The following is a 27,928-nucleotide window of genomic DNA, read 5'->3' on the forward strand; positions in this document are numbered from 1 at the left end:
GTACAAATGGCTTCGTTTGTAACATCAAAGAAATAAACTCGTCATCATTTAATCATTCGAGATCAAAGACGTAGATCGCCGTGAGGTCGAAATATCATTACCAATCAATCAATAATGATCAAAGTAATGACCATCCTAGATGTTTACACAGGGAAGAGCATCGGCTACCATTAAAGTAAAACCTTATCATTACTTTTGATTTGTGAGTAAATTCAGAAAACTAACTACACTATATATAACCAGTAGTGAAAGTACTGAGCATTAAACACTTCTGTTCTTTAATCGGTCTTAGTCTCGTTATTTGCAATACGACTGTTGTTCAGAATGGATAGTTTGACGGCGGCAATTAAACTACGATCGCTTTTGAAAGTGCACGATCACAGTGTGCAAAATCTTCAACAATTAGGTATGTCTATATATTGATTAATCTATTGATATTTGGCAATATCTGAACGGGTTAACATAATTATATTCTAATTGGTTATTCTTTTCATTACCATCTTTTATCTAATTTATCTTTGCAGATGAACTGTTGCAGTCACTTAATTTCAAGATTTCTTCCAGAAGCGATGAAGGCTATATCAGCGGCGGTTATCAACTGATCCTTAGGAAACGTGTGGTACAGGGGTTACGTGACACCTTCGACATGTACAGAAGATTGAAGTGGGTGCAAGTTCAAGACTGCGTAAACGGTATTATTAGCGATCTTCAGGGTGAAACAAACAGTCCTCCTTCGAACACGAACCAAGAAAGTTTTACAGAGGCAACCGGATCTGAACCACCGTTTGACAATTTTAGTATGGAATTCTGTGAACTACAGCGAGGATCGTAAAAATTTGATCAAATGGGCTGTATAATTAATTTATATTTCTGTTATCATCGTATTTGTTTTATTAGTTGTTATTTGATTTTTCCTGTTACAAACCTATGATTTTTCAAAATAAAAGCCAGATAACACCAAAAATATTTATATTCATTTGTTTATCGTTCGGAGGTCCCGGATACACATGTATGGGAAGGAACCCTTGACAGTTACACGACACTACATTGGCGTATGCCCGTCGTCTTTAGAAACGTAGGCCGTTAAATTTGTTCTTATGTTCGAATTCTATTAGGATTTTCTTTTCATCATTTGTCGCTGTGATGGCCGAGTGGTTAAGGCGTTGGACTCGAAATCCAATGGGTTCTACCCGCGCAGGTTCGAATCCTGCTCGCAGCGTCGAATATTTTAAAATTGGGCAGGTAGGTTAACATAACGCATCACCTTGGGTGTTCAGATACCAAATGGACACAAACACATCCCAGAACACTATATTAACATGTCTATAACATTTATTAATCAAATGATCAATTTTAAAGATCAGCCAATCAACAAATTTAACAGGAAAATTGTAGATTATTATAAGCTTTTACGGAACCTTGGGTGTTCAGATACCAAATGGACACAAACACATCCCAGAACACTATATTAACATGTTTATAACCTTTTATTAATCAAATGATCATTTTTAAAGATCAGCCAAACAACAAATTTAACAGAAAAATTATAGATTATTATAATCCTTTTACGGATCAGCCAATCAACAAATTTAACAGGAAAATTATAGATTATAATAACCCTTTACGGAACCTTGGGTGTTCAGATACCAAATGAACACAAACACATCCCAGAACACTATATTAACATGTTTATAACGTTTTATTTATCAAATGATCATTTTTAAAGATCAGCCAATCAACAAATTTAACAGGAAAATTATAGATTATTATAACCTTTTATGGAACCTTAGGTGTTAGAGATACCAAATGGACACAAACACATCCCAGAACACTATATTAACATGTCTATAACATTTATTAATCAAATGATCAATTTTAAAGATCAGCCAATCAACAAATTTAACAGGAAAATTATAGATTATTATAACCTTTTACGGAACCTTGGGTGTTCAGATACCAAATGGACACAAACACATCCCAGAACACTATATTAACATGTCTATAACGTTTTATTAATCAAATGATCATTTTTAAAGATCAGCCAAACAACAAATTTAACAGAAAAATTATAGATTATTATAATCCTTTTACGGATCTTTCTATCCCGTAAATTAAATAAGTTTTTGTTTAGGTGCGTATTTGCTGAAATTGAGATTCTTTAAACAAAAGGCTATGATTAGCTTACAAAGTAAGAAACGAGTAAACGAGAAATATTGAACAAATCATATTCAAAATATCTAAGTCTATGATCGCACACTTTCCGAATGAATTGAACAGTCCTTGTGCAATCAAGAATTAATTAATTATTGGTTCAAAAGTCAAACCGTTCTTCCCCTTTATTAATCAAATTATCATTTTTAAAGATCAGCCAATCAACAAATTTAACAGAAAAATTATAAGATTTTTCTACCCTGTAAATTAAATAAGTTTTTGTTTAAATGCTTATTTGTTGAAATTGAGATTCTTTAAACAAAAGGCTATGATTAGCTTACAAAGTAAGAAATGTGTAAACGAGAAATATTGAACAAAACGTATTCAAAATATCTACCAAAGGTCTATGATCGAACACTTTCCGAATGAATTGACCAATCCTTGTGCAATAAACGAAATAAACGCGTTATCATTTTATCAAGATACAAGACGAATATCGCTGTGAGGTCGAAATCTCAAAGAAGGAAGGCATATAGCAATCAATCAATAATAATCATATGCAAATGGTTTCTGTTATAACGTCGATCATATGCAAATGGTTTCTGTTATAACGTCCATCATATACAAATGGCTTCGTTTGTAACGTCAAAAAAATAAACGCGTCGTCATTTAATCATTGGGGATCAAAGACGAATATCGCGGTGTGGTCAAAATATCAAAGAAGGAAGGCATTAGCAATCAATCAATCAATCATATGCAAATGGATTTGGTTAAAGTCGATCATGTACATATGGCTTCGTTTGTAACATCAAAGAAATAAACGCGTCATCATTTAATCATTCGAGATCAAAGACGTAGATCGCCGTGAGTTCGAAATATCATTAGCAATCAATCAATAATGATCAAAGTAATGACCATCCTAGATGTTTACACAGGGAAGAGCATCGGCAACCATTAAAGTAAAACCTTATCATTACTTTTGATTTGTGAGTAAATTCAGAAAACTAACTACACTATATATAACCAGTAGAGATAGTACTGAGCATTAAACACTTCTGTTCTTTAATCGGTCTTAGTCTCGTTATTTGCAATACGACTGTTGTTCAGAATGGATAGTTTGACGGCGGCAATAAAACTACGATCGCTTTTGAAAGTGCACGATCACAGTGTGCAAAATCTTCAACAATTAGGTATGTCCATATATTGATTAATCTATTGATATCTGGCAATATCTGAACGGGTTAACATAATTATATTCAATTGGTTATCCTTTTCATTACCATCTTTTATCTAATTTATCTTTGCAGATGAACTGTTGCAGTCACTTAATTTCAAGATTTCTTCCAGAAGCGATGAAGGCTATATCAGCGGCGGTTATCAACTGATCCTTAGGAAACGTGTGGTACAGGGGTTACGTGACACCTTCGACATGTACAGAAGATTGAAGTGGGTGCAAGTTCAAGACTGCGTAAACGGTATTATTAGCGATCTTCAGGGTGAAACAAACCACCGTTTGACAATTTTAGTATGGAATTCTGTGAACTACAGCGAGGATCGTAAAATTTGATCAAATGGGCTGTATAATTAATTTATATTTCTGTTATCATCGTATTTGTTTTATTAGTTGTTATTTGATTTTATCGTTACAAACCTATGATTTTTCAAAATAAAAGCCAGATAACACCAAAAATATTTATATTCATTTGTTTATCGTTCGGAGGTCCCGGATACACATGTATGGGAAGGAACCCTTGACAGTTACACGACACTACATTGGCGTATGCCCGTCGTCTTTAGAAACGTAGGTCGTTAAATTTGTTCTTATGTTCGAATTCTATTAGGATTTTCTTTTCATCATTTGTCGCTGTGATGGCCGAGTGGTTAAGGCGTTGGACTCGAAATCCAATGGGTTCTACCCGCGCAGGTTCGAATCCTGCTCGCAGCGTCGAATATTTTAAAATTGGGCAGGTAGGTTAACATAACGCATCACCTTGGGTGTTCAGATACCAAATGGACACAAACACATCCCAGAACACTATATTAACATGTCTATAACATTTATTAATCAAATGATCAATTTTAAAGATCAGCCAATCAACAAATTTAACAGGAAAATTATAGATTATTATAACCTTTTACGGAACCTTGGGTGTTCAGATACCAAATGGACACAAACACATCCCAGAACACTATATTAACATGTCTATAACGTTTTATTAATCAAATGATCATTTTTAAAGATCAGCCAAACAACAAATTTAACAGAAAAATTATAGATTATTATAATCCTTTTGCGGATCTTTCTATCCCGTAAATTAAATAAGTTTTTGTTTAGGTGCGTATTTGCTGAAATTGAGATTCTTTAAACAAAAGGCTATGATTAGCTTACAAAGTAAGAAACGAGTAAACGAGAAATATTGAACAAATCATATTCAAAATATCTAAGTCTATGATCGCACACTTTCCGAATGAATTGAACAGTCCTTGTGCAATCAAGGATTAATTAATTATTGGTTCAAAAGTCAAACCGTTCTTCCCCTTTATTAATCAAATTATCATTTTTAAAGATCAGCCAATCAACAAATTTAACAGAAAAATTATAAGATTTTTCTACCCTGTAAATTAAATAAGTTTTTGTTTAAATGCTTATTTGTTGAAATTGAGATTCTTTAAACAAAAGGCTATGATTAGCTTACAAAGTAAGAAATGTGTAAACGAGAAATATTGAACAAAACGTATTCAAAATATCTACCAAAGGTCTATGATCGAACACTTTCCGAATGAATTGACCAATCCTTGTGCAATAAACGAAATAAACGCGTTATCATTTTATCAAGATACAAAACGAATATCGCTGTGAGGTCGAAATCTCAAAGAAGGAAGGCATATAGCAATCAATCAATAATAATCATATGCAAATGGTTTCTGTTATAACGTCGATCATATGCAAATGGTTTCTGTTATAACGTCCATCATATACAAATGGCTTCGTTTGTAACGTCAAAAAAATAAACGCGTCGTCATTTAATCATTGGGGATCAAAGACGAATATCGCGGTGTGGTCAAAATATCAAAGAAGGAAGGCATTAGCAATCAATCAATCAATCATATGCAAATGGCTTTGGTTAAAGTCGATCATGTACAAATGGCTTCGTTTGTAACATCAAAGAAATAAACGCGTCATCATTTAATCATTCGAGATCAAAGACGTAGATCGCCGTGAGGTCGAAATATCATTACCAATCAATCAATAATGATCAAAGTAATGACCATCCTAGATGTTTACACAGGGAAGAGCATCGGCTACCATTAAAGTAAAACCTTATCATTACTTTTGATTTGTGAGTAAATTCAGAAAACTAACTACACTATATATAACCAGTAGAGAAAGTACTGAGCATTAAACACTTCTGTTCTTTAATCGGTCTTAGTCTCGTTATTTGCAATACGACTGTTGTTCAGAATGGATAGTTTGACGGCGGCAATTAAACTACGATCGCTTTTGAAAGTGCACGATCACAGTGTGCAAAATCTTCAACAATTAGGTATGTCTATATATTGATTAATCTATTGATATCTGGCAATATCTGAACGGGTTAACATAATTATATTCTAATTGGTTATTCTTTTCATTACCATCTTTTATCTAATTTATCTTTGCAGATGAACTGTTGCAGTCACTTAATTTCAAGATTTCTTCCAGAAGCGATGAAGGCTATATCAGCGGCGGTTATCAACTGATCCTTAGGAAACGTGTGGTACAGGGGTTACGTGACACCTTCGACATGTACAGAAGATTGAAGTGGGTGCAAGTTCAAGACTGCGTAAACGGTATTATTAGCGATCTTCAGGGTGAAACAAACAGTCCTCCTTCGAACACGAACCAAGAAAGTTTTACAGAGGCAACCGGATCTGAACCACCGTTTGACAATTTTAGTATGGAATTCTGTGAACTACAGCGAGGATCGTAAAATTTGATCAAATGGGCTGTATAATTAATTTATATTTCTGTTATCATCGTATTTGTTTTATTAGTTGTTATTTGATTTTTCCTGTTACAAACCTATGATTTTTCAAAATAAAAGCCAGATAACACCAAAAATATTTATATTCATTTGTTTATCGTTCGGGGGTCCCGGATACACATGTATGGGAAGGAACCCTTGACAGTTACACGACACTACATTGGCGTTCAGAAACGTAGGCCGTTAAATTTAATATGCCTTAGTCGTCTTCAAGACGGGAGCTGCGGTGGCTCAGTGCACAAAGAACTAGGTCACTAACTGATTCCGGTCAATTCATTCCATTTCCTCTTCAAGTCAAGACATTCAACTTGAAAAGTAAAAACGTAGGCCGTTAAATTTGTTCTTATGTTCGAATTCTATTAGGATTTTCTTTTCATCATTTGTCGCTGTGATGGCCGAGTGGTTAAGGCGTTGGACTCGAAATCCAATGGGTTCTACCCGCGCAGGTTCGAATCCTGCTCGCAGCGTCGAATATTTTAAAATTGGGCAGGTAGGTTAACATAACGCATCACCTTGGGTGTTCAGATACCAAATGGACACAAACACATCCCAGAACACTATATTAAAATGATCAATTTTAAAGATCAGCCAATCAACAAATTTAACAGGAAAATTATAGATTATTATAACCTTTTACGGAACCTTGGGTGTTCAGATACCAAATGGACACAAACACATCCCAGAACACTATATTAACATGTCTATAACGTTTTATTAATCAAATGATCATTTTTAAAGATCAGCCAAACAACAAATTTAACAGAAAAATTATAGATTATTATAATCCTTTTACGGATCTTTCTATCCCGTAAATTAAATAAGTTTTTGTTTAGGTGCGTATTTGCTGAAATTGAGATTCTTTAAACAAAAGGCTATGATTAGCTTACAAAGTAAGAAACGAGTAAACGAGAAATATTGAACAAATCATATTCAAAATATCTAAGTCTATGATCGCACACTTTCCGAATGAATTGAACAGTCCTTGTGCAATCAAGGATTAATTAATTATTGGTTCAAAAGTCAAACCGTTCTTCCCCTTTATTAATCAAATTATCATTTTTAAAGATCGGCCAATCAACAAATTTAACAGAAAAATTATAAGATTTTTCTACCCTGTAAATTAAATAAGTTTTTGTTTAAATGCTTATTTGTTGAAATTGAGATTCTTTAAACAAAAGGCTATGATTAGCTTACAAAGTAAGAAATGTGTAAACGAGAAATATTGAACAAAACGTATTCAAAATATCTACCAAAGGTCTATGATCGAACACTTTCCGAATGAATTGACCAATCCTTGTGCAATCAAGGATTAATTAATTATTGGTTCAAAAGTCAACCCTTTCTTAAACATCGATCATAATACAAATGGTTTGGTTTGTAACTTGAACGAAATAAGCGCGTTATCATTTTATCAAGATACAAGACGAATATCGCTGTGAGGTCGAAATCTCAAAGAAGGAAGGCATATAGCAATCAATCAATAATAATCATATGCAAATGGTTTCTGTTATAACGTCGATCATATGCAAATGGTTTCTGTTATAACGTCCATCATATACAAATGGCTTCGTTTGTAACGTCAAAAAAATAAACGCGTCGTCATTTAATCATTGGGGATCAAAGACGAATATCGCGGTGTGGTCAAAATATCAAAGAAGGAAGGCATTAGCAATCAATCAATCAATCATATGCTAATGGCTTTGGTTAAAGTCGATCATGTACAAATGGCTTCGTTTGTAACATCAAAGAAATAAACTCGTCATCATTTAATCATTCGAGATCAAAGACGTAGATCGCCGTGAGGTCGAAATATCATTACCAATCAATCAATAATGATCAAAGTAATGACCATCCTAGATGTTTACACAGGGAAGAGCATCGGCTACCATTAAAGTAAAACCTTATCATTACTTTTGATTTGTGAGTAAATTCAGAAAACTAACTACACTATATATAACCAGTAGTGAAAGTACTGAGCATTAAACACTTCTGTTCTTTAATCGGTCTTAGTCTCGTTATTTGCAATACGACTGTTGTTCAGAATGGATAGTTTGACGGCGGCAATTAAACTACGATCGCTTTTGAAAGTGCACGATCACAGTGTGCAAAATCTTCAACAATTAGGTATGTCTATATATTGATTAATCTATTGATATTTGGCAATATCTGAACGGGTTAACATAATTATATTCTAATTGGTTATTCTTTTCATTACCATCTTTTATCTAATTTATCTTTGCAGATGAACTGTTGCAGTCACTTAATTTCAAGATTTCTTCCAGAAGCGATGAAGGCTATATCAGCGGCGGTTATCAACTGATCCTTAGGAAACGTGTGGTACAGGGGTTACGTGACACCTTCGACATGTACAGAAGATTGAAGTGGGTGCAAGTTCAAGACTGCGTAAACGGTATTATTAGCGATCTTCAGGGTGAAACAAACAGTCCTCCTTCGAACACGAACCAAGAAAGTTTTACAGAGGCAACCGGATCTGAACCACCGTTTGACAATTTTAGTATGGAATTCTGTGAACTACAGCGAGGATCGTAAAAATTTGATCAAATGGGCTGTATAATTAATTTATATTTCTGTTATCATCGTATTTGTTTTATTAGTTGTTATTTGATTTTTCCTGTTACAAACCTATGATTTTTCAAAATAAAAGCCAGATAACACCAAAAATATTTATATTCATTTGTTTATCGTTCGGAGGTCCCGGATACACATGTATGGGAAGGAACCCTTGACAGTTACACGACACTACATTGGCGTATGCCCGTCGTCTTTAGAAACGTAGGCCGTTAAATTTGTTCTGATGTTCGAATTCTATTAGGATTTTCTTTTCAACATTTGTCGGTGTGATGGCCGAGTGGTTAAGGCGTTGGGCTCGAAATCCAATGGGTTCTACCCGCGCAGGTTCGAATCCTGCTCGCAGCGTCGAATATTTTAAAATTGGGCAGGTAGGTTAACATAACGCATCACCTTGGGTGTTCAGATACCAAATGGACACAAACACATCCCAGAACACTATATTAACATGTCTATAACATTTATTAATCAAATGATCAATTTTAAAGATCAGCCAATCAACAAATTTAACAGGAAAATTATAGATTATTATAACCTTTTACGGAACCTTGGGTGTTCAGATACCAAATGGACACAAACACATCCCAGAACACTATATTAACATGTCTATAACGTTTTATTAATCAAATGATCATTTTTAAAGATCAGCCAAACAACAAATTTAACAGAAAAATTATAGATTATTATAATCCTTTTACGGATCTTTCTATCCCGTAAATTAAATAAGTTTTTGTTTAGGTGCGTATTTGTTGAAATTGAGATTCTTTAAACAAAAGGCTATGATTAGCTTACAAAGTAAGAAACGAGTAAACGAGAAATATTGAACAAATCATATTCAAAATATCTAAGTCTATGATCGCACACTTTCCGAATGAATTGAACAGTCCTTGTGCAATCAAGGATTAATTAATTATTGGTTCAAAAGTCAACCCGTTCTTAAACATCGATCATAATACAAATGGTTTGGTTTGTAATTTGAACGAAATAAGCGCGTTATCATTTTATCAAGATACAAGACGAATATCGCTGTGAGGTCGAAATCTCAAAGAAGGAAGGCATATAGCAATCAATCAATAATAATCATATGCAAATGGTTTCTGTTATAACGTCGATCATATGCAAATGGTTTCTGTTATAACGTCCATCATATACAAATGGCTTCGTTTGTAACGTCAAAAAAATAAACGCGTCGTCATTTAATCATTGGGGATCAAAGACGAATATCGCGGTGTGGTCAAAATATCAAAGAAGGAAGGCATTAGCAATCAATCAATCAATCATATGCAAATGGCTTTGGTTAAAGTCGATCATGTACAAATGGCTTCGTTTGTAACATCAAAGAAATAAACGCGTCATCATTTAATCATTCGAGATCAAAGACGTAGATCGCCGTGAGGTCGAAATATCTTTACCAATCAATCAATAATGATCAAAGTAATGACCATCCTAGATGTTTACACAGGGAAGAGCATCGGCAACCATTAAAGTAAAACCTTATCATTACTTTTGATTTGTGAGTAAAGTCAGAAAACTAACTACACTATATATAACCAGTAGAGAAAGTACTGAGCATTAAACACTTCTGTTCTTTAATCGGTCTTAGTCTCGTTATTTGCAATACGACTGTTGTTCAGAATGGATAGTTTGACGGCGGCAATTAAACTACGATCGCTTTTGAAAGTGCACGATCACAGTGTGCAAAATCTTCAACAATTAGGTGTGTCCATATATTGATTAATCTATTGATATCTGGCAATATCTGAACGGGTTAACATAATTATATTCTAATTGGTTATTCTTTTTATTACCATCTTTTATCTAATTTATCTTTGCAGATGAACTGTTGCAGTCACTTAATTTCAAGATTTCTTCCAGAAGCGATGAAGGCTATATCAGCGGCGGTTATCAACTGATCCTTAGGAAACGTGTGGTACAGGGGTTACGTGACACCTTCGACATGTACAGAAGATTGAAGTGGGTGCAAGTTCAAGACTGCGTAAACGGTATTATTAGCGATCTTCAGGGTGAAACAAACAGTCCTCCTTCGAACACGAACCAAGAAAGTTTTCAGGGTGAAACAAACAGTCCTCCTTCGAACACGAACCAAGAAAGTTTTACAGAGGCAACCGGATCTGAACCACCGTTTGACAATTTTAGTATGGAATTCTGTGAACTACAGCGAGGATCGTAAAATTTGATCAAATGGGCTGTATAATTAATTCATATTTCTGTTATCATCGTATTTGTTTTATTAGTTGTTATTTGATTTTTCCTGTTACAAACCTATGATTTTTCAAAATAAAAGCCAGATAACACCAAAAATATTTATATTCATTTGTTTATCGTTCGGAGGTCCCGGATACACATGTATGGGAAGGAACCCTTGACAGTTACACGACACTACATTGGCGTTCAGAAACGTAGGCCGTTAAATTTGTTCTTATGTTCGAATTCTATTAGGATTTTCTTTTCAACATTTGTCGGTGTGATGGCCGAGTGGTTAAGGCGTTGGACTCGAAATCCAATGGGTTCTACCCGCGCAGGTTCGAATCCTGCTCGCAGCGTCGAATATTTTAAAATTGGGCAGGTAGGTTAACATAACGCATCACCTTGGGTGTTCAGATACCAAATGGACACAAACACATCCCAGAACACTATATTAAAATGATCAATTTTAAAGATCAGCCAATCAACAAATTTAACATTATTATAACCTTTTACGGAACCTTGGGTGTTCAGATACCAAATGATCAATTTTAAAGATCAGCCAATCAACAAATTTAACATTATTATAACCTTTTACGGAACCTTGGGTGTTCAGATACCAAATGGACACAAACACATCCCAGAACACTATATTAACATGTCTATAACGTTTTATTAATCAAATGATCATTTTTAAAGATCAGCCAAACAACAAATTTAACAGAAAAATTATAGATTATTATAATCCTTTTACGGATCTTTCTATCCCGTAAATTAAATAAGTTTTTGTTTAGGTGCGTATTTGCTGAAATTGAGATTCTTTAAACAAAAGGCTATGATTAGCTTACAAAGTAAGAAACGAGTAAACGAGAAATATTGAACAAATCATATTCAAAATATCTAAGTCTATGATCGCACACTTTCCGAATGAATTGAACAGTCCTTGTGCAAGGATTAATTAATTATTGGCTCAAAAGTCAAACCGTTCTTCCCCTTTATTAATCAAATTATCATTTTTAAAGATCAGCCAATCAACAAATTTAACAGAAAAATTATAAGATTTTTCTACCCTGTAAATTAAATAAGTTTTTGTTTAAATGCTTATTTGCTGAAATTGAGATTCTTTAAACAAAAGTCTATTATTAGCTTACAAAGTAAGAAATGTGTAAACGAGAAATATTGAACAAAACGTATTCAAAATATCTACCAATGTCTATGATCGAACACTTTCCGAATGAATTGACCAATCCTTGTGCAATCAAGGATTAATTAATTATTGGTTCAAAAGTCAACCCTTTCTTAAACATCGATCATAATACAAATGGTTTGGTTTGTAACTTGAACGAAATAAGCGCGTTATCATTTTATCAAGATACAAGACGAATATCGCTGTGAGGTCGAAATCTCAAAGAAGGAAGGCATATAGCAATCAATCAATAATAATCATATGCAAATGGTTTCTGTTATAACGTCGATCATATGCAAATGGTTTCTGTTATAACGTCCATCATATACAAATGGCTTCGTTTGTAACGTCAAAAAAATAAACGCGTCGTCATTTAATCATTGGGGATCAAAGACGAATATCGCGGTGTGGTCAAAATATCAAAGAAGGAAGGCATTAGCAATCAATCAATCAATCATATGCTAATGGCTTTGGTTAAAGTCGATCATGTACAAATGGCTTCGTTTGTAACATCAAAGAAATAAACTCGTCATCATTTAATCATTCGAGATCAAAGACGTAGATCGCCGTGAGGTCGAAATATCATTACCAATCAATCAATAATGATCAAAGTAATGACCATCCTAGATGTTTACACAGGGAAGAGCATCGGCTACCATTAAAGTAAAACCTTATCATTACTTTTGATTTGTGAGTAAATTCAGAAAACTAACTACACTATATATAACCAGTAGTGAAAGTACTGAGCATTAAACACTTCTGTTCTTTAATCGGTCTTAGTCTCGTTATTTGCAATACGACTGTTGTTCAGAATGGATAGTTTGACGGCGGCAATTAAACTACGATCGCTTTTGAAAGTGCACGATCACAGTGTGCAAAATCTTCAACAATTAGGTATGTCTATATATTGATTAATCTATTGATATTTGGCAATATCTGAACGGGTTAACATAATTATATTCTAATTGGTTATTCTTTTCATTACCATCTTTTATCTAATTTATCTTTGCAGATGAACTGTTGCAGTCACTTAATTTCAAGATTTCTTCCAGAAGCGATGAAGGCTATATCAGCGGCGGTTATCAACTGATCCTTAGGAAACGTGTGGTACAGGGGTTACGTGACACCTTCGACATGTACAGAAGATTGAAGTGGGTGCAAGTTCAAGACTGCGTAAACGGTATTATTAGCGATCTTCAGGGTGAAACAAACAGTCCTCCTTCGAACACGAACCAAGAAAGTTTTACAGAGGCAACCGGATCTGAACCACCGTTTGACAATTTTAGTATGGAATTCTGTGAACTACAGCGAGGATCGTAAAAATTTGATCAAATGGGCTGTATAATTAATTTATATTTCTGTTATCATCGTATTTGTTTTATTAGTTGTTATTTGATTTTTCCTGTTACAAACCTATGATTTTTCAAAATAAAAGCCAGATAACACCAAAAATATTTATATTCATTTGTTTATCGTTCGGAGGTCCCGGATACACATGTATGGGAAGGAACCCTTGACAGTTACACGACACTACATTGGCGTATGCCCGTCGTCTTTAGAAACGTAGGCCGTTAAATTTGTTCTGATGTTCGAATTCTATTAGGATTTTCTTTTCAACATTTGTCGGTGTGATGGCCGAGTGGTTAAGGCGTTGGACTCGAAATCCAATGGGTTCTACCCGCGCAGGTTCGAATCCTGCTCGCAGCGTCGAATATTTTAAAATTGGGCAGGTAGGTTAACATAACGCATCACCTTGGGTGTTCAGATACCAAATGGACACAAACACATCCCAGAACACTATATTAACATGTCTATAACATTTATTAATCAAATGATCAATTTTAAAGATCAGCCAATCAACAAATTTAACAGGAAAATTATAGATTATTATAACCTTTTACGGAACCTTGGGTGTTCAGATACCAAATGGACACAAACACATCCCAGAACACTATATTAACATGTCTATAACGTTTTATTAATCAAATGATCATTTTTAAAGATCAGCCAAACAACAAATTTAACAGAAAAATTATAGATTATTATAATCCTTTTACGGATCTTTCTATCCCGTAAATTAAATAAGTTTTTGTTTAGGTGCGTATTTGTTGAAATTGAGATTCTTTAAACAAAAGGCTATGATTAGCTTACAAAGTAAGAAACGAGTAAACGAGAAATATTGAACAAATCATATTCAAAATATCTAAGTCTATGATCGCACACTTTCCGAATGAATTGAACAGTCCTTGTGCAATCAAGGATTAATTAATTATTGGTTCAAAAGTCAACCCGTTCTTAAACATCGATCATAATACAAATGGTTTGGTTTGTAATTTGAACGAAATAAGCGCGTTATCATTTTATCAAGATACAAGACGAATATCGCTGTGAGGTCGAAATCTCAAAGAAGGAAGGCATATAGCAATCAATCAATAATAATCATATGCAAATGGTTTCTGTTATAACGTCCATCATATGCAAATGGTTTCTGTTATAACGTCCATCATATACAAATGGCTTCGTTTGTAACGTCAAAAAAATAAACGCGTCGTCATTTAATCATTGGGGATCAAAGACGAATATCGCGGTGTGGTCAAAATATCAAAGAAGGAAGGCATTAGCAATCAATCAATCAATCATATGCAAATGGCTTTGGTTAAAGTCGATCATGTACAAATGGCTTCGTTTGTAACATCAAAGAAATAAACGCGTCATCATTTAATCATTCGAGATCAAAGACGTAGATCGCCGTGAGGTCGAAATATCTTTACCAATCAATCAATAATGATCAAAGTAATGACCATCCTAGATGTTTACACAGGGAAGAGCATCGGCAACCATTAAAGTAAAACCTTATCATTACTTTTGATTTGTGAGTAAAGTCAGAAAACTAACTACACTATATATAACCAGTAGAGAAAGTACTGAGCATTAAACACTTCTGTTCTTTAATCGGTCTTAGTCTCGTTATTTGCAATACGACTGTTGTTCAGAATGGATAGTTTGACGGCGGCAATTAAACTACGATCGCTTTTGAAAGTGCACGATCACAGTGTGCAAAATCTTCAACAATTAGGTGTGTCCATATATTGATTAATCTATTGATATCTGGCAATATTTGAACGGGTTAACATAATTATATTCTAATTGGTTATTCTTTTTATTACCATCTTTTATCTAATTTATCTTTGCAGATGAACTGTTGCAGTCACTTAATTTCAAGATTTCTTCCAGAAGCGATGAAGGCTATATCAGCGGCGGTTATCAACTGATCCTTAGGAAACGTGTGGTACAGGGGTTACGTGACACCTTCGACATGTACAGAAGATTGAAGTGGGTGCAAGTTCAAGACTGCGTAAACGGTATTATTAGCGATCTTCAGGGTGAAATAAACAGTCCTCCTTCGAACACGAACCAAGAAAGTTTTACAGAGGCAACCGGATCTGAACCACCGTTTGACAATTTTAGTATGGAATTCTGTGAACTACAGCGAGGATCGTAAAATTTGATCAAATGGGCTGTATAATTAATTCATATTTCTGTTATCATCGTATTTGTTTTATTAGTTGTTATTTGATTTTTCCTGTTACAAACCTATGATTTTTCAAAATAAAAGCCAGATAACACCAAAAATATTTATATTCATTTGTTTATCTTTCGGAGGTCCCGGATACACATGTATGGGAAGGAACCCTTGACAGTTACACGACACTACATTGGCGTTCAGAAACGTAGGCCGTTAAATTTGTTCTTATGTTCGAATTCTATTAGGATTTTCTTTTCATCATTTGTCGCTGTGATGGCCGAGTGGTTAAGGCGTTGGACTCGAAATCCAATGGGTTCTACCCGCGCAGGTTCGAATCCTGCTCGCAGCGTCGAATATTTTAAAATTGGGCAGGTAGGTTAACATAACGCATCACCTTGGGTGTTCAGATACCAAATGGACACAAACACATCCCAGAACACTATATTAACATGTCTATAACATTTATTAATCAAATGATCAATTTTAAAGATCAGCCAATCAACAAATTTAACAGGAAAATTATAGATTATTATAACCTTTTACGGAACCTTGGGTGTTCAGATACCAAATGGACACAAACACATCCCAGAACACTATATTAACATGTCTATAACGTTTTATTAATCAAATGATCATTTTTAAAGATCAGCCAAACAACAAATTTAACAGAAAAATTATAGATTATTATAATCCTTTTACGGATCTTTCTATCCCGTAAATTAAATAAGTTTTTGTTTAGGTGCGTATTTGTTGAAATTGAGATTCTTTAAACAAAAGTCTATGATTAGCTTACAAAGTAAGAAACGAGTAAACGAGAAATATTGAACAAATCATATTCAAAATATCTAAGTCTATGATCGCACACTTTCCGAATGAATTGAACAGTCCTTGTGCAATCAAGGATTAATTAATTATTGGTTCAAAAGTCAACCCGTTCTTAAACATCGATCATAATACAAATGGTTTGGTTTGTAATTTGAACGAAATAAGCGCGTTATCATTTTATCAAGATACAAGACGAATATCGCTGTGAGGTCGAAATCTCAAAGAAGGAAGGCATATAGCAATCAATCAATAATAATCATATGCAAATGGTTTCTGTTATAACGTCGATCATATGCAAATGGTTTCTGTTATAACGTCCATCATATACAAATGGCTTCGTTTGTAACGTCAAAAAAATAAACGCGTCGTCATTTAATCATTGGGGATCAAAGACGAATATCGCGGTGTGGTCAAAATATCAAAGAAGGAAGGCATTAGCAATCAATCAATCAATCATATGCAAATGGCTTTGGTTAAAGTCGATCATGTACAAATGGCTTCGTTTGTAACATCAAAGAAATAAACGCGTCATCATTTAATCATTCGAGATCAAAGACGTAGATCGCCGTGAGGTCGAAATATCTTTACCAATCAATCAATAATGATCAAAGTAATGACCATCCTAGATGTTTACACAGGGAAGAGCATCGGCAACCATTAAAGTAAAACCTTATCATTACTTTTGATTTGTGAGTAAAGTCAGAAAACTAACTACACTATATATAACCAGTAGAGAAAGTACTGAGCATTAAACACTTCTGTTCTTTAATCGGTCTTAGTCTCGTTATTTGCAATACGACTGTTGTTCAGAATGGATAGTTTGACGGCGGCAATTAAACTACGATCGCTTTTGAAAGTGCACGATCACAGTGTGCAAAATCTTCAACAATTAGGTGTGTCCATATATTGATTAATCTATTGATATCTGGCAATATCTGAACGGGTTAACATAATTATATTCTAATTGGTTATTCTTTTTATTACCATCTTTTATCTAATTTATCTTTGCAGATGAACTGTTGCAGTCACTTAATTTCAAGATTTCTTCCAGAAGCGATGAAGGCTATATCAGCGGCGGTTATCAACTGATCCTTAGGAAACGTGTGGTACAGGGGTTACGTGACACCTTCGACATGTACAGAAGATTGAAGTGGGTGCAAGTTCAAGACTGCGTAAACGGTATTATTAGCGATCTTCAGGGTGAAATAAACAGTCCTCCTTCGAACACGAACCAAGAAAGTTTTACAGAGGCAACCGGATCTGAACCACCGTTTGACAATTTTAGTATGGAATTCTGTGAACTACAGCGAGGATCGTAAAATTTGATCAAATGGGCTGTATAATTAATTCATATTTCTGTTATCATCGTATTTGTTTTATTAGTTGTTATTTGATTTTTCCTGTTACAAACCTATGATTTTTCAAAATAAAAGCCAGATAACACCAAAAATATTTATATTCATTTGTTTATCGTTCGGAGGTCCCGGATACACATGTATGGGAAGGAACCCTTGACAGTTACACGACACTACATTGGCGTTCAGAAACGTAGGCCGTTAAATTTGTTCTTATGTTCGAATTCTATTAGGATTTTCTTTTCATCATTTGTCGCTGTGATGGCCGAGTGGTTAAGGCGTTGGACTCGAAATCCAATGGGTTCTACCCGCGCAGGTTCGAATCCTGCTCGCAGCGTCGAATATTTTAAAATTGGGCAGGTAGGTTAACATAACGCATCACCTTGGGTGTTCAGATACCAAATGGACACAAACACATCCCAGAACACTATATTAAAAAGATCAATTTTAAAGATCAGCCAATCAACAAATTTAACATTATTATAACCTTTTACGGAACCTTGGGTGTTCAGATACCAAATGATCAATTTTAAAGATCAGCCAATCAACAAATTTAACATTATTATAACCTTTTACGGAACCTTGGGTGTTCAGATACCAAATGGACACAAACACATCCCAGAACACTATATTAACATGTCTATAACGTTTTATTAATCAAATGATCATTTTTAAAGATCAGCCAAACAACAAATTTAACAGAAAAATTATAGATTATTATAATCCTTTTACGGATCTTTCTATCCCGTAAATTAAATAAGTTTTTGTTTAGGTGCGTATTTGTTGAAATTGAGATTCTTTAAACAAAAGGCTATGATTAGCTTACAAAGTAAGAAACGAGTAAACGAGAAATATTGAACAAATCATATTCAAAATATCTAAGTCTATGATCGCACACTTTCCGAATGAATTGAACAGTCCTTGTGCAAGGATTAATTAATTATTGGCTCAAAAGTCAAACCGTTCTTCCCCTTTATTAATCAAATTATCATTTTTAAAGATCAGCCAATCAACAAATTTAACAGAAAAATTATAAGATTTTTCTACCCTGTAAATTAAATAAGTTTTTGTTTAAATGCTTATTTGCTGAAATTGAGATTCTTTAAACAAAAGTCTATGATTAGCTTACAAAGTAAGAAATGTGTAAACGAGAAATATTGAACAAAACGTATTCAAAATATCTACCAATGTCTATGATCGAACACTTTCCGAATGAATTGACCAATCCTTGTGCAATCAAGGATTAATTAATTATTGGTTCAAAAGTCAACATCGATCATAATACAAATGGTTTGGTTTGTAACTTGAACGAAATAAGCGCGTTATCATTTTATCAAGATACAAGACGAATATCGCTGTGAGGTCGAAATCTCAAAGAAGGAAGGCATATAGCAATCAATCAATAATAATCATATGCAAATGGTTTCTGTTATAACGTCGATCATATGCAAATGGTTTCTGTTATAACGTCCATCATATACAAATGGCTTCGTTTGTAACGTCAAAAAAATAAACGCGTCGTCATTTAATCATTGGGGATCAAAGACGAATATCGCGGTGTGGTCAAAATATCAAAGAAGGAAGGCATTAGCAATCAATCAATCAATCATATGCTAATGGCTTTGGTTAAAGTCGATCATGTACAAATGGCTTCGTTTGTAACATCAAAGAAATAAACTCGTCATCATTTAATCATTCGAGATCAAAGACGTAGATCGCCGTGAGGTCGAAATATCATTACCAATCAATCAATAATGATCAAAGTAATGACCATCCTAGATGTTTACACAGGGAAGAGCATCGGCTACCATTAAAGTAAAACCTTATCATTACTTTTGATTTGTGAGTAAATTCAGAAAACTAACTACACTATATATAACCAGTAGAGAAAGTACTGAGCATTAAACACTTCTGTTCTTTAATCGGTCTTAGTCTCGTTATTTGCAATACGACTGTTGTTCAGAATGGATAGTTTGACGGCGGCAATTAAACTACGATCGCTTTTGAAAGTGCACGATCACAGTGTGCAAAATCTTCAACAATTAGGTATGTCTATATATTGATTAATCTATTGATATCTGGCAATATCTGAACGGGTTAACATAATTATATTCTAATTGGTTATTCTTTTCATTACCATCTTTTATCTAATTTATCTTTGCAGATGAACTGTTGCAGTCACTTAATTTCAAGATTTCTTCCAGAAGCGATGAAGGCTATATCAGCGGCGGTTATCAACTGATCCTTAGGAAACGTGTGGTACAGGGGTTACGTGACACCTTCGACATGTACAGAAGATTGAAGTGGGTGCAAGTTCAAGACTGCGTAAACGGTATTATTAGCGATCTTCAGGGTGAAACAAACAGTCCTCCTTCGAACTCGAACCAAGAAAGTTTTACAGAGGCAACCGGATCTGAACCACCGTTTGACAATTTTAGTATGGAATTCTGTGAACTACAGCGAGGATCGTAAAATTTGATCAAATGGGCTGTATAATTAATTTATATTTCTGTTATCATCGTATTTGTTTTATTAGTTCTTATTTGATTTTTCCTGTTACAAACCTATGATTTTTCAAAATAAAAGCCAGATAACACCAAAAATATTTATATTCATTTGTTTATCGTTCGGGGGTCCCGGATACACATGTATGGGAAGGAACCCTTGACAGTTACACGACACTACATTGGCGTTCAGAAACGTAGGCCGTTAAATTTAATATGCCTTAGTCGTCTTCAAGACGGGAGCTGTAGTGGCTCAGTGCACAAAGAACTAGGTCACTAACTGATTCCGGTCAATTCATTCCATTTCCTCTTCAAGTCAAGACATTCAACTTGAAAAGTAAAAACGTAGGCCGTTAAATTTGTTCTTATGTTCGAATTCTATTAGGATTTTCTTTTCATCATTTGTCGCTGTGATGGCCGAGTGGTTAAGGCGTTGGACTCGAAATCCAATGGGTTCTACCCGCGCAGGTTCGAATCCTGCTCGCAGCGTCGAATATTTTAAAATTGGGCAGGTAGGTTAACATAACGCATCACCTTGGGTGTTCAGATACCAAATGGACACAAACACATCCCAGAACACTATATTAAAATGATCAATTTTAAAGATCAGCCAATCAACAAATTTAACATTATTATAACCTTTTACGGAACCTTGGGTGTTCAGATACCAAATGATCAATTTTAAAGATCAGCCAATCAACAAATTTAACATTATTATAACCTTTTACGGAACCTTGGGTGTTCAGATACCAAATGGACACAAACACATCCCAGAACACTATATTAACATGTCTATAACGTTTTATTAATCAAATGATCATTTTTAAAGATCAGCCAAACAACAAATTTAACAGAAAAATTATAGATTATTATAATCCTTTTACGGATCTTTCTATCCCGTAAATTAAATAAGTTTTTGTTTAGGTGCGTATTTGTTGAAATTGAGATTCTTTAAACAAAAGGCTATGATTAGCTTACAAAGTAAGAAACGAGTAAACGAGAAATATTGAACAAATCATATTCAAAATATCTAAGTCTATGATCGCACACTTTCCGAATGAATTGAACAGTCCTTGTGCAAGGATTAATTAATTATTGGCTCAAAAGTCAAACCGTTCTTCCCCTTTATTAATCAAATTATCATTTTTAAAGATCAGCCAATCAACAAATTTAACAGAAAAATTATAAGATTTTTCTACCCTGTAAATTAAATAAGTTTTTGTTTAAATGCTTATTTGCTGAAATTGAGATTCTTTAAACAAAAGTCTATGATTAGCTTACAAAGTAAGAAATGTGTAAACGAGAAATATTGAACAAAACGTATTCAAAATATCTACCAATGTCTATGATCGAACACTTTCCGAATGAATTGACCAATCCTTGTGCAATCAAGGATTAATTAATTATTGGTTCAAAAGTCAACATCGATCATAATACAAATGGTTTGGTTTGTAACTTGAACGAAATAAGCGCGTTATCATTTTATCAAGATACAAGACGAATATCGCTGTGAGGTCGAAATCTCAAAGAAGGAAGGCATATAGCAATCAATCAATAATAATCATATGCAAATGGTTTCTGTTATAACGTCGATCATATGCAAATGGTTTCTGTTATAACGTCCATCATATACAAATGGCTTCGTTTGTAACGTCAAAAAAATAAACGCGTCGTCATTTAATCATTGGGGATCAAAGACGAATATCGCGGTGTGGTCAAAATATCAAAGAAGGAAGGCATTAGCAATCAATCAATCAATCATATGCTAATGGCTTTGGTTAAAGTCGATCATGTACAAATGGCTTCGTTTGTAACATCAAAGAAATGAACTCGTCATCATTTAATCATTCGAGATCAAAGACGTAGATCGCCGTGAGGTCGAAATATCATTACCAATCAATCAATAATGATCAAAGTAATGACCATCCTAGATGTTTACACAGGGAAGAGCATCGGCTACCATTAAAGTAAAACCTTATCATTACTTTTGATTTGTGAGTAAATTCAGAAAACTAACTACACTATATATAACCAGTAGAGAAAGTACTGAGCATTAAACACTTCTGTTCTTTAATCGGTCTTAGTCTCGTTATTTGCAATACGACTGTTGTTCAGAATGGATAGTTTGACGGCGGCAATTAAACTACGATCGCTTTTGAAAGTGCACGATCACAGTGTGCAAAATCTTCAACAATTAGGTATGTCTATATATTGATTAATCTATTGATATCTGGCAATATCTGAACGGGTTAACATAATTATGTTCTAATTGGTTATTCTTTTCATTACCATCTTTTATCTAATTTATCTTTGCAGATGAACTGTTGCAGTCACTTAATTTCAAGATTTCTTCCAGAAGCGATGAAGGCTATATCAGCGGCGGTTATCAACTGATCCTTAGGAAACGTGTGGTACAGGGGTTACGTGACACCTTCGACATGTACAGAAGATTGAAGTGGGTGCAAGTTCAAGACTGCGTAAACGGTATTATTAGCGATCTTCAGGGTGAAACAAACAGTCCTCCTTCGAACTCGAACCAAGAAAGTTTTACAGAGGCAACCGGATCTGAACCCCCGTTTGACAATTTTAGTATGGAATTCTGTGAACTACAGCGAGGATCGTAAAATTTGATCAAATGGGCTGTATAATTAATTTATATTTCTGTTATCATCGTATTTGTTTTATTAGTTCTTATTTGATTTTTCCTGTTACAAACCTATGATTTTTCAAAATAAAAGCCAGATAACACCAAAAATATTTATATTCATTTGTTTATCGTTCGGGGGTCCCGGATACACATGTATGTGAAGGAACCCTTGACAGTTACACGACACTACATTGGCGTTCAGAAACGTAGGCCGTTAAATTTAATATGCCTTAGTCGTCTTCAAGACGGGAGCTGCAGTGGCTCAGTGCACAAAGAACTAGGTCACTAACTGATTCCGGTCAATTCATTCCATTTCCTCTTCAAGTCAAGACATTCAACTTGAAAAGTAAAAACGTAGGCCGTTAAATTTGTTCTTATGTTCGAATTCTATTAGGATTTTCTTTTCATCATTTGTCGCTGTGATGGCCGAGTGGTTAAGGCGTTGGACTCGAAATCCAATGGGTTCTACCCGCGCAGGTTCGAATCCTGCTCGCAGCGTCGAATATTTTAAAATTGGGTAGGTAGGTTAACATAACGCATCACCTTGGGTGTTCAGATACCAAATGGACACAAACACATCCCAGAACACTATATTAAAATGATCAATTTTAAAGATCAGCCAATCAACAAATTTAACAGGAAAATTATAGATTATTATAACCTTTTACGGAACCTTGGGTGTTCAGATACCAAATGGACACAAACACATCCCAGAACACTATATTAACATGTCTATAACGTTTTATTAATCAAATGATCATTTTTAAAGATCAGCCAAACAACAAATTTAACAGAAAAATTATAGATTATTATAATCCTTTTACGGATCTTTCTATCCCGTAAATTAAATAAGTTTTTGTTTAGGTGCGTATTTGTTGAAATTGAGATTCTTTAAACAAAAGGCTATGATTAGCTTACAAAGTAAGAAACGAGTAAACGAGAAATATTGAACAAATCATATTCAAAATATCTAAGTCTATGATCGCACACTTTCCGAATGAATTGAACAGTCCTTGTGCAAGGATTAATTAATTATTGGCTCAAAAGTCAAACCGTTCTTCCCCTTTATTAATCAAATTATCATTTTTAAAGATCAGCCAATCAACAAATTTAACAGAAAAATTATAAGATTTTTCTACCCTGTAAATTAAATAAGTTTTTGTTTAAATGCTTATTTGCTGAAATTGAGATTCTTTAAACAAAAGTCTATGATTAGCTTACAAAGTAAGAAATGTGTAAACGAGAAATATTGAACAAAACGTATTCAAAATATCTACCAATGTCTATGATCGAACACTTTCCGAATGAATTGACCAATCCTTGTGCAATCAAGGATTAATTAATTATTGGTTCAAAAGTCAACCCGTTCTTAAACATCGATCATAATACAAATGGTTTGGTTTGTAACTTGAACGAAATAAGCGCGTTATCATTTTATCAAGATACAAGACGAATATCGCTGTGAGGTCGAAATCTCAAAGAAGGAAGGCATATAGCAATCAATCAATAATAATCATATGCAAATGGTTTCTGTTATAACGTCGATCATATGCAAATGGTTTCTGTTATAACGTCCATCATATACAAATGGCTTCGTTTGTAACGTCAAAAAAATAAACGCGTCGTCATTTAATCATTGGGGATCAAAGACGAATATCGCGGTGTGGTCAAAATATCAAAGAAGGAAGGCATTAGCAATCAATCAATCAATCATATGCTAATGGCTTTGGTTAAAGTCGATCATGTACAAATGGCTTCGTTTGTAACATCAAAGAAATAAACTCGTCATCATTTAATCATTCGAGATCAAAGACGTAGATCGCCGTGAGGTCGAAATATCATTACCAATCAATCAATAATGATCAAAGTAATGACCATCCTAGATGTTTACACAGGGAAGAGCATCGGCTACCATTAAAGTAAAACCTTATCATTACTTTTGATTTGTGAGTAAATTCAGAAAACTAACTACACTATATATAACCAGTAGAGAAAGTACTGAGCATTAAACACTTCTGTTCTTTAATCGGTCTTAGTCTCGTTATTTGCAATACGACTGTTGTTCAGAATGGATAGTTTGACGGCGGCAATTAAACTACGATCGCTTTTGAAAGTGCACGATCACAGTGTGCAAAATCTTCAACAATTAGGTATGTCTATATATTGATTAATCTATTGATATCTGGCAATATCTGAACGGGTTAACATAATTATATTCTAATTGGTTATTCTTTTCATTACCATCTTTTATCTAATTTATCTTTGCAGATGAACTGTTGCAGTCACTTAATTTCAAGATTTCTTCCAGAAGCGATGAAGGCTATATCAGCGGCGGTTATCAACTGATCCTTAGGAAACGTGTGGTACAGGGGTTACGTGACACCTTCGACATGTACAGAAGATTGAAGTGGGTGCAAGTTCAAGACTGCGTAAACGGTATTATTAGCGATCTTCAGGGTGAAACAAACAGTCCTCCTTCGAACTCGAACCAAGAAAGTTTTACAGAGGCAACCGGATCTGAACCACCGTTTGACAATTTTAGTATGGAATTCTGTGAACTACAGCGAGGATCGTAAAATTTGATCAAATGGGCTGTATAATTAATTTATATTTCTGTTATCATCGTATTTGTTTTATTAGTTCTTATTTGATTTTTCCTGTTACAAACCTATGATTTTTCAAAATAAAAGCCAGATAACACCAAAAATATTTATATTCATTTGTTTATCGTTCGGGGGTCCCGGATACACATGTATGTGAAGGAACCCTTGACAGTTACACGACACTACATTGGCGTTCAGAAACGTAGGCCGTTAAATTTAATATGCCTTAGTCGTCTTCAAGACGGGAGCTGCAGTGGCTCAGTGCACAAAGAACTAGGTCACTAACTGATTCCGGTCAATTCATTCCATTTCCTCTTCAAGTCAAGACATTCAACTTGAAAAGTAAAAACGTAGGCCGTTAAATTTGTTCTTATGTTCGAATTCTATTAGGATTTTCTTTTCATCATTTGTCGCTGTGATGGCCGAGTGGTTAAGGCGTTGGACTCGAAATCCAATGGGTTCTACCCGCGCAGGTTCGAATCCTGCTCGCAGCGTCGAATATTTTAAAATTGGGTAGGTAGGTTAACATAACGCATCACCTTGGGTGTTCAGATACCAAATGGACACAAACACATCCCAGAACACTATATTAAAATGATCAATTTTAAAGATCAGCCAATCAACAAATTTAACAGGAAAATTATAGATTATTATAACCTTTTACGGAACCTTGGGTGTTCAGATACCAAATGGACACAAACACATCCCAGAACACTATATTAACATGTCTATAACGTTTTATTAATCAAATGATCATTTTTAAAGATCAGCCAAACAACAAATTTAACAGAAAAATTATAGATTATTATAATCCTTTTACGGATCTTTCTATCCCGTAAATTAAATAAGTTTTTGTTTAGGTGCGTATTTGTTGAAATTGAGATTCTTTAAACAAAAGGCTATGATTAGCTTACAAAGTAAGAAACGAGTAAACGAGAAATATTGAACAAATCATATTCAAAATATCTAAGTCTATGATCGCACACTTTCCGAATGAATTGAACAGTCCTTGTGCAAGGATTAATTAATTATTGGCTCAAAAGTCAAACCGTTCTTCCCCTTTATTAATCAAATTATCATTTTTAAAGATCAGCCAATCAACAAATTTAACAGAAAAATTATAAGATTTTTCTACCCTGTAAATTAAATAAGTTTTTGTTTAAATGCTTATTTGCTGAAATTGAGATTCTTTAAACAAAAGTCTATGATTAGCTTACAAAGTAAGAAATGTGTAAACGAGAAATATTGAACAAAACGTATTCAAAATATCTACCAATGTCTATGATCGAACACTTTCCGAATGAATTGACCAATCCTTGTGCAATCAAGGATTAATTAATTATTGGTTCAAAAGTCAACATCGATCATAATACAAATGGTTTGGTTTGTAACTTGAACGAAATAAGCGCGTTATCATTTTATCAAGATACAAGACGAATATCGCTGTGAGGTCGAAATCTCAAAGAAGGAAGGCATATAGCAATCAATCAATAATAATCATATGCAAATGGTTTCTGTTATAACGTCGATCATATGCAAATGGTTTCTGTTATAACGTCCATCATATACAAATGGCTTCGTTTGTAACGTCAAAAAAATAAACGCGTCGTCATTTAATCATTGGGGATCAAAGACGAATATCGCGGTGTGGTCAAAATATCAAAGAAGGAAGGCATTAGCAATCAATCAATCAATCATATGCTAATGGCTTTGGTTAAAGTCGATCATGTACAAATGGCTTCGTTTGTAACATCAAAGAAATGAACTCGTCATCATTTAATCATTCGAGATCAAAGACGTAGATCGCCGTGAGGTCGAAATATCATTACCAATCAATCAATAATGATCAAAGTAATGACCATCCTAGATGTTTACACAGGGAAGAGCATCGGCTACCATTAAAGTAAAACCTTATCATTACTTTTGATTTGTGAGTAAATTCAGAAAACTAACTACACTATATATAACCAGTAGAGAAAGTACTGAGCATTAAACACTTCTGTTCTTTAATCGGTCTTAGTCTCGTTATTTGCAATACGACTGTTGTTCAGAATGGATAGTTTGACGGCGGCAATTAAACTACGATCGCTTTTGAAAGTGCACGATCACAGTGTGCAAAATCTTCAACAATTAGGTATGTCTATATATTGATTAATCTATTGATATCTGGCAATATCTGAACGGGTTAACATAATTATGTTCTAATTGGTTATTCTTTTCATTACCATCTTTTATCTAATTTATCTTTGCAGATGAACTGTTGCAGTCACTTAATTTCAAGATTTCTTCCAGAAGCGATGAAGGCTATATCA

The 27,928-nt window shown here is 34.2% G+C and overlaps 11 non-coding genes across 11 annotated transcripts; all 11 read left to right on the forward strand.

The window, feature by feature from the left end:
- The first annotated feature begins 1,137 nt into the window (after positions 1–1,137).
- Trnas-cga (transfer RNA serine (anticodon CGA)) lies at positions 1,138–1,219 on the forward strand. Its single transcript has one exon. It is a non-coding gene; the product is annotated as a tRNA-Ser (tRNA).
- Positions 1,220–4,014: 2,795 nt separating this feature from the next.
- Positions 4,015–4,096, forward strand: Trnas-cga (transfer RNA serine (anticodon CGA)). The gene has a single exon. It is a non-coding gene; the product is annotated as a tRNA-Ser (tRNA).
- A 2,465-nt stretch (positions 4,097–6,561) lies between these two features.
- Trnas-cga (transfer RNA serine (anticodon CGA)) lies at positions 6,562–6,643 on the forward strand. The gene has a single exon. It is a non-coding gene; the product is annotated as a tRNA-Ser (tRNA).
- Positions 6,644–9,031: 2,388 nt separating this feature from the next.
- Positions 9,032–9,113, forward strand: Trnas-cga (transfer RNA serine (anticodon CGA)). Its single transcript has one exon. It is a non-coding gene; the product is annotated as a tRNA-Ser (tRNA).
- Positions 9,114–11,247: 2,134 nt separating this feature from the next.
- Trnas-cga (transfer RNA serine (anticodon CGA)) lies at positions 11,248–11,329 on the forward strand. Its single transcript has one exon. It is a non-coding gene; the product is annotated as a tRNA-Ser (tRNA).
- A 2,452-nt stretch (positions 11,330–13,781) lies between these two features.
- On the forward strand, positions 13,782–13,863 carry Trnas-cga (transfer RNA serine (anticodon CGA)). The gene has a single exon. It is a non-coding gene; the product is annotated as a tRNA-Ser (tRNA).
- Positions 13,864–15,949: 2,086 nt separating this feature from the next.
- On the forward strand, positions 15,950–16,031 carry Trnas-cga (transfer RNA serine (anticodon CGA)). Its single transcript has one exon. It is a non-coding gene; the product is annotated as a tRNA-Ser (tRNA).
- Positions 16,032–18,117: 2,086 nt separating this feature from the next.
- Positions 18,118–18,199, forward strand: Trnas-cga (transfer RNA serine (anticodon CGA)). Its single transcript has one exon. It is a non-coding gene; the product is annotated as a tRNA-Ser (tRNA).
- A 2,574-nt stretch (positions 18,200–20,773) lies between these two features.
- Positions 20,774–20,855, forward strand: Trnas-cga (transfer RNA serine (anticodon CGA)). The gene has a single exon. It is a non-coding gene; the product is annotated as a tRNA-Ser (tRNA).
- A 2,574-nt stretch (positions 20,856–23,429) lies between these two features.
- Trnas-cga (transfer RNA serine (anticodon CGA)) lies at positions 23,430–23,511 on the forward strand. Its single transcript has one exon. It is a non-coding gene; the product is annotated as a tRNA-Ser (tRNA).
- A 2,517-nt stretch (positions 23,512–26,028) lies between these two features.
- Positions 26,029–26,110, forward strand: Trnas-cga (transfer RNA serine (anticodon CGA)). The gene has a single exon. It is a non-coding gene; the product is annotated as a tRNA-Ser (tRNA).
- Positions 26,111–27,928: the final 1,818 nt, after the last annotated feature.

This window comes from Patella vulgata, chromosome 2 (genome assembly GCF_932274485.2).
Source record: "Patella vulgata chromosome 2, xgPatVulg1.2, whole genome shotgun sequence".
Classification (NCBI taxonomy): Eukaryota; Metazoa; Mollusca; class Gastropoda; family Patellidae; genus Patella; species Patella vulgata.